The following is a 7,500-nucleotide window of genomic DNA, read 5'->3' on the forward strand; positions in this document are numbered from 1 at the left end:
CTTTATTGCAAACTTGTTGCGTTATACGTAAAACCAAAAGGGGGCAGGGGAAGGGCGGAGAAGTGGCGAATGAGAACGAAGATATTGACAATAAAAATAATGAACGATAGGAAAAAGAAGAAGAAGAAAAAATGAAAGAAGAAGAAACTTCTTCGTATCATTCTTTATCGCTTCGATTTGTAAACGGCCTTATATGCGGTTTAAACTTAGATAACTATATAAATTGCTTTACACATTTTTCTTCTCTCGCATTAATGTTTCATCCATTTTCTTTTCTTTTGTTTATATCCATAAAGATCGTACGTAAATATGTATCTATGTACGTACGTAGAGGTATGTATATACATATGTTTGTAAGCACGTACAACGACGTTTTCTAGTATTATATCCCCGTTCTATTTACAGATCTATTTCCTTAAAGAGTGACTTTATTATAGTTGTGTTTTCCCCCCTTCCAGATCATCCTCCCCCTCCTCCCTTCTCACCCAATCGTCCTATTTTATATTTAATGCGTACGCATACACGAATACACATAAAGATGACTAAAGAGATCGTTGTTAGGGTTACGTTAATACGAAACGCATATACGCGATTTACGTATACTAATAGCATAGTTTATTGCTTAGATTTGTCCTCGACAAATTATTATCATCAACGACCTTATTCAAATCGTTCGCATTTGTCGAGCGAGCAAACGTTTTCTAACATAAGAGAAATCTATCTATGACGAAACACATAAAAAACATATGTGCTGCTCATATCAAATGTATATATATATATATATACATTTGATATGTATGTATGTATATAGGCTAGGACAAAAAAAATTTTCTTAAAGAGTCCAATACCGTTTTCTATCGGAGCTTATAATTTTACGAAATCTAAAAAAAAAAAAAAAAAAAAAAAAAAAGTATAAGCAAAAAAAATAAGAATTGATTTGTAAGAAAATCTCTTAAGAACTTTTGGATCACCCTGTAATGTGTGTCAGTCGGGAAACGTTCAAGGGAGCATGATATATCCCTGAAGAAGAGAAAGAAGAAGAAGAAGCATAAGTAGTAGTAGAAGAAGAAGAAGAAGAAGAAGAAGAAGAAGAAGAAAAGGAAGAAAGGAAAAGAAGAAGAGAGAAGGAGTACGTTTTCGAGAGATCGACGAGCGACACGTATATCTCGCGTATTTCTTCGACCGTATCCAACGTATATTTGCGAAAGAAGAATTATTACCCTTCTTTCTCGAAGCTTTCACTCCGCTACCTCGTCTTTTGCCGATGGAAAATCGATATCAAGAATGTATGTGTGAGTGTGTGTGTGTGTGTGTGAGAGAGAGAGAAAGAGAAAGAGGGAGGATCGAAAGTACGCGTTTATCGGTCTACCCCTCTCCACCTCTCTTCCTTCTTTCTTATTTGTGAACAAAATGTTCCTCTTCTTCTCTCTCTCTCTCTCTCTCTCTCTCTCTTTCTCTCTCTCTCTCTCTCTCTCCCTCTCTCTTACTTTCTTTTTCTATCTTTCGATGAAGATGAATGTCCGTCGTATTTTATGTTAACGTAAACAGGAGTGTGAGAAAAAGTGTTAAAATAGAAAAAATATATATATATATATATGTAGACACACACTCATACGCACGTACACGCACATACGTATATATAAATTGCATCGATACGAATCTTCGAATTATATTGAAAAAAAAAAAAAAATATATATATATATATATATATACACAAGATGGTTCGGAATTTTTCGAAATAATTTATAATAATAAATTACTCCTTCTCGAGACTTTTGGAGGCTAATCTTTTTTCTTTTTTCTTTCTTTCTTTTCTTTTTTCTTTACATTTTTCTACTCCCCTTTTCCAATTGAAAACTGAGAAAATTTTTCGATTCATCCCATATACATATATACATAAACGTGAAACTGCTGCTTTCTTTTCGACACGAGAAAGAAAAGAAAAGAGAAAGAAAAAAAAAAGAAAAAAAAAAGAAAAAAGAAAGGAAGGAAGAAACATTTTATCCATGAAAGAAAATTCACATTCGCGTTATATTAACAGGCGGATATAACAAACAAGAAACTCGCACGCGCACCACACCCGCCGCATATCCATACACGCACACATACATGGATATACACTAATATACAGATACACACCATATTTTGTAAGACGCAACAACCAACAGAAACAGGGCGCAATGCAATTTCCATATTGACTAACACATAAGCGCAAGCAACATTTCTATATTGGCCGCGAGAACAACACTATCAACGGAATAGAAGTCAACGTATAACTTAACCTCGAAATGACCTCGAGTTACCGCTCACGACGATTCTATAACCGCGTAATAAACAAGCGTGAGTCTGTTAAAGAAGGTACTCGTCGAGCGTCGTTGTCGATCGTCGAGAATACAAAGCAGAAAAAAAAATGATAAACAAATATATAAATAAATATAATCGGCCGATCTATTTTTTTCGATGATTGCCTTATGCAATAATTTCCTACAATAAAATGCTAATAATCGTCCTCGTACTTTTGTAAGTATCATTTATATATTCATTGTTATACTATTATTATTATTATTATTATATAAAATAATTGCTTCATGCAATGTAGGAAAAAATAAATTACTAATATTAAATTATTATATATATATATATATATATTATATTATTATATAAATTACTTATATAAATTAAATTAAATTATTAAATATTAAAAAAACCAAAAACAAACAAAAAAAACTGTAGATACAGAAAAACATTTAGGTATGTATATAGTAACCGTTAGATATATAGATTTAGGTAAACGTTAGATACGCGTAAATAAATAGAAAAAATATGTTTGCCTTCGATTTATCGTGATATTCAAGATATCGTGGCATACAAAATCACAACAAAAACAAGACAAAACAAAAACAAAGAAAATAGAGTTCCTTTCCATGTATCGAAGAGAATACTCTTAGCTACTTTGTATATAATGTCAAAAATATACTCGTTGCAAAAGATAGAAAGACAGAGAGAGAGAGAGAGAGAGAGAGAGAGAGAGAGAGGGAGGGAGAAAGAAAAAAGAAATGTAAGCATTACGCCAGCGTGAACGATGACGCCGCATTCGAACATTTCAATTATGTAAGATAGCATAAAGCAATGTGAATACGACGCGGAAGAGAACTGACAACGGGCGGCGTCGAAACCTTACACACTCGTGTCGCACGTTGTGCACCAGCCCTTGCGCTTAATTACGACCACGATAACAATGACAATGGAACCCGCAGAGACAGAAAAAAAAAAGAAAGAAAAAAGAAAGAAAGAAAGAAAGAGAGATAAAAAGGAGATCATACATCGAAGAAGAAAAGCGACAGCAGCACATCGACCTGCATATTTCGCGATCCAACGGCTCTGTTTTGTAATAATTATAATATAATAATTACTTGTTTACTTATGCATGCACTTTTTATGCAAATTTTTTTTTCATCAATAATCAAACGAAACAACAGTGTCGCGATCGTTGGGCAACCGACAACGTTGTCGTAATTGATTCGTAGTAACAGTAATGATTGCAATCCCGATAAAAAACATCGACAATGTTTTTGATATATAAATAATTAATTAGTATAAATCCGTTATTATGGTTAAGAACTCAGAGACTTTTTAAAGATCGATAATTAATCTTCTTTCGATATGTCTTAAACTAATTTTTCTTTTTCTTTTTATGATTTTTTTTTCCTTTCTGTTCTTTTGCATCGAATTGTAAAACTAACGAAGATAGAAAGGTTTTTGTTCCATTTTATAAAACTTATTTCGAGAGAAAACGTTCATTGATTATTTTCTCGTATATATGATCAACACGACTATTAATTGAAAAGAATATCTACGTTTGAATATCATTAATTAACGAAAGAAGAAGGAGAAAGAAGAAGACGATACAGAAAAAAAGAAAAAGAAGAAAAAAGAAAAAGAAATAGTAGGAGCAACATAATTTTTATCTTCATTTTTGAAATGCCATATATTACTGTAGTCGTGTTAAAAAGATCAGAAATGGCCGTTTTAAGGGTCGCTGCAGGTATTTCTTTTCTTCTTCAGCACACTTTTCTCTCTCTCTCTCTCTCTCTCTCTCTCTCTTTCCCTCTATTATTCTCAGTAATCAGGTACGGTCGCGTGGCTCGAAAGAGGAGAGAGAGAGAGAGAGAGAGAGAGAGAGAGAGAGAGAGAGAGAGAAAGACAAAAAAAGAAAGGGAGAGAAAGACACAGGTGAAAAAAAAGGAAAACAGAAGTGGACTCGGAAATAGCACACACTAATCTCCGTAAAGGGTCAATGACCTGACCCATACCACCTGTGCATCCAAGCAGGTACCTTCTAAATTTGGTTTCTTCTCTTCTCCCTCTTTTTACGTATTTTTAAGATTATGACTTTCTATTAATATATAAGGAAGACTACGATTACGGAATAATGGGTTATCGTTATGTATTATTCCTTCTCACATAATAAATATAACCTTCATTTTACTATAATTATTGTTTTATACTACTACTACGCATCGGTATGCGTATAAGTAATTCGTAGAATCTAACGGAGTGCGCCAACAACGGTCGATCGTGTCTAAAGAACCAAACGAAAATGACGCTCTCATTCTAACATTACTACATGACTAAAGATTAATACTTTGTTATATTATAAACGAAAGAAACAAATGAACGAAAGAATGAACGAAGGAATGAACGAAGGAATGAACGAACGAAACGAATTTCACTTCTGAAATCGTGGTTTTGTTCGTGGACACATGTGTTTCGATTCTATGACGAGACACACATTTTAACATTCTTTCTTTCTCTCTCTTTCTTATTTCTTACGAATAGTAGATAAACGATGAATATCATTAAACCTTCGGTGTATTTATATATTATGGATTATATCCATCGGTTAACGATTAATATTTGAATATAATTAAACGATAATCGACATTACTTAATAAACATGATAATACAAAAAAAAAAAAAAAAAGGAAAAGAAAAAGAAAAAAGAAAAGAGAAAAAGAAAAGAAAAAATATCATGACGATGCTTAAATAAAAAATATGATATATGTATGATAATAGAATTTTCGAATTATCAATATCCCGATAGATGAATATTATCGAAGAATATTAAAGAAGGGATAATCGAGAAGACATTTCGAATTATATCTTCATACCAACTTGGGATCCGATTTATTCTCGGGAATAAAGGGGATGGAAGAGGAGGAGGAGGAGGAGGAAGAGGAGGAGGAGCAAGAGGCGAATCTTTTGTAATAGTATTTATAAATACGAGGTAGAATTACGATAGAAAGTGAGAAAAAAAGAAAGAGGACAAAAAAAATAAAATAAAATAAAATAAAATAAAATAAAATAAAATAAATAAATAAAGAGATGGAATCATCATGCTGTACGTTGGCAAAAGGCCATAACGTCGCAGCATACGAGGATTGGGAACGTAGTTGGCTAGCGATTTGGTTTGTCGGTCGGTAGTAAGTACATAACATAATAAATATATATATATATATATATATATATATATATATATATATATATATATATATATATATATATATATATATATATATATATATATAAAATCTACGTGGCGACCTTTTCTCGGCTCGAACGAAATTTTCTCGACTATTATTAGGAACAACGACACGTGAATCGAGCATATCATCATCATCATCATCATCATCATCATCATCATCATCATCTTTTTCTTCTTCTACTTCTCCACTGTTACAACAACCACCACCACCGCAACCTCTTCCTGTTCATCCTTAAAAATATTTTTTTATCCTCGAGCAAAGACGATTGAAAGTATGTAATCAGTAACATTTTAAAAATTTCAAAACGATCGATCTATCCTTACGAGAAAGAAGAAACGGTCGATCTGTCCGGTTGCGGTACAGTTGCGGCACAGTTGTGGCGGCGGGGGCGGCCGTCGCGGAGGCAGCAGCGACGGCAGCGGCGGCGTCGGCGGTGGCAGCGGCGGCGGCGGCGGCGGCGGTGGCGGCGGCGGCGGCGGTAGCGGGCGGACGCGTGACCGCGCTCGGTCAGCTGTTCGTCGCTCGATCGATCGATCGCTCGCTCGCTCGCTCGCTCGCTCGCTCACTCGCTTGCTTGCTTGCTTGCTTGCTCTCGTTCGCTCGCTGCGTCCAGACGCGAATTTTCGAGCCTGCCACGACTACGACTACGAGAACGACAATGAAAATAACGACGACGATAAGAAGCAACGTCCTCGAGACGATTCCGTTCCTCGACCTCGAATGAAACGAGGTCGCTCGCGTGCTTGGAAAAGGCTCTCTTTTCTAGAATAAGAAATTAAAGAAGAAGAAAATGAAGCATGAAGAAAAAGCTGATGAAGAAGAAGCCGAAGAAGAAGCTGAAAAGGGAAGAAGTTGAATAAAGAAGAAGCTGAAAAGGAAAATAAGGAAGAAAACGGTTGAATTGGAAGTAAAAGTTGAAGAAGATGAAGTAGAAGTAGAAGAATCGAAACAAGTCGAATATGAGAAAGAAGCTAAAGAAGTTGAAGAAGAAGAAGAAGAAGAAGAAGAAGAAGAAGAAGAAGAAGAAGAAGAAGGAGCTAAAAGGGAAATTGAAGAAAAGTTGAAGAGGAAAAAGAAGTTGAAGAAGGAAAAATCAAGGAAGAAAGAGAAGCAATAATAATAATAGTAGTAGTAATAATAATAGTAATAGTAGTGGTAGTAATAGTAATAGTAGTAATAGAAGCAATAGTAGTACTAATAGAAGCAATAGTAGTAAAAGTAGTAGTAAAAGTAATAGAAGCAATAGTAGTAAAAGTAGTAGTTGTAGAAGTTGGTAGTAGTAGTAGTAGTAGTAGTAGTAGTAGTAGTAGTAGTAGTAATAGTAACAGTAACAGAGGAAGAAAAAGAAGAAAAAGAAGAAGAAGAAGAAGGATCGTGTGACGGGTGCGACGCTCGGCCTCGGAAAAGAGGCCGCGAGAAGAGCATAGCCGAGCTAGCCGAGACGAGGAAAGGCGAAAAACGAAGGGTCAGCGAGAGAACGTTGTCAGGTCGATAACGATGGCGCCATGGGGCCACCAAGAAAATCAATCCCGCGCGACACACACATCGTGTTTTGACGCGCCTCTCTCTCTCTCTCTCTCTCTCTCTCTCTCTCTCTCTCGCTCTCGCTCTCTTTTTATTTCTTTCTTTTTGTTTTTCTTTTCCCTCTCTCTCTTTCTTTCTTTCGTCCCCTTTCATTCTATCTCTCTCTCTCTCTCTTCTTTCGCACGCGGATCCTCGAACAGAACGATCAATGTTCTCTTCCGAGGACATTCATTTGGCCTAAGTCACGATAAAAAACAGAAAAGAAAAGAAAAGAAAACGGGGAAATATGAAATATATAGATATAAACCGATGACGAAAGACGGAATGATAAAAGATGAAGAAGAAGAGGAAGAAGAGGAAGAAAAAGAAAAAAAAAAATAAAAAAGAATAAGAAAGGTAAGTAAATGGGGTGAAAGATATTATCCGTTAC

Source organism: Vespa velutina, chromosome 7 (genome assembly GCF_912470025.1).
Source record: "Vespa velutina chromosome 7, iVesVel2.1, whole genome shotgun sequence".
Classification (NCBI taxonomy): Eukaryota; Metazoa; Arthropoda; class Insecta; order Hymenoptera; family Vespidae; genus Vespa; species Vespa velutina.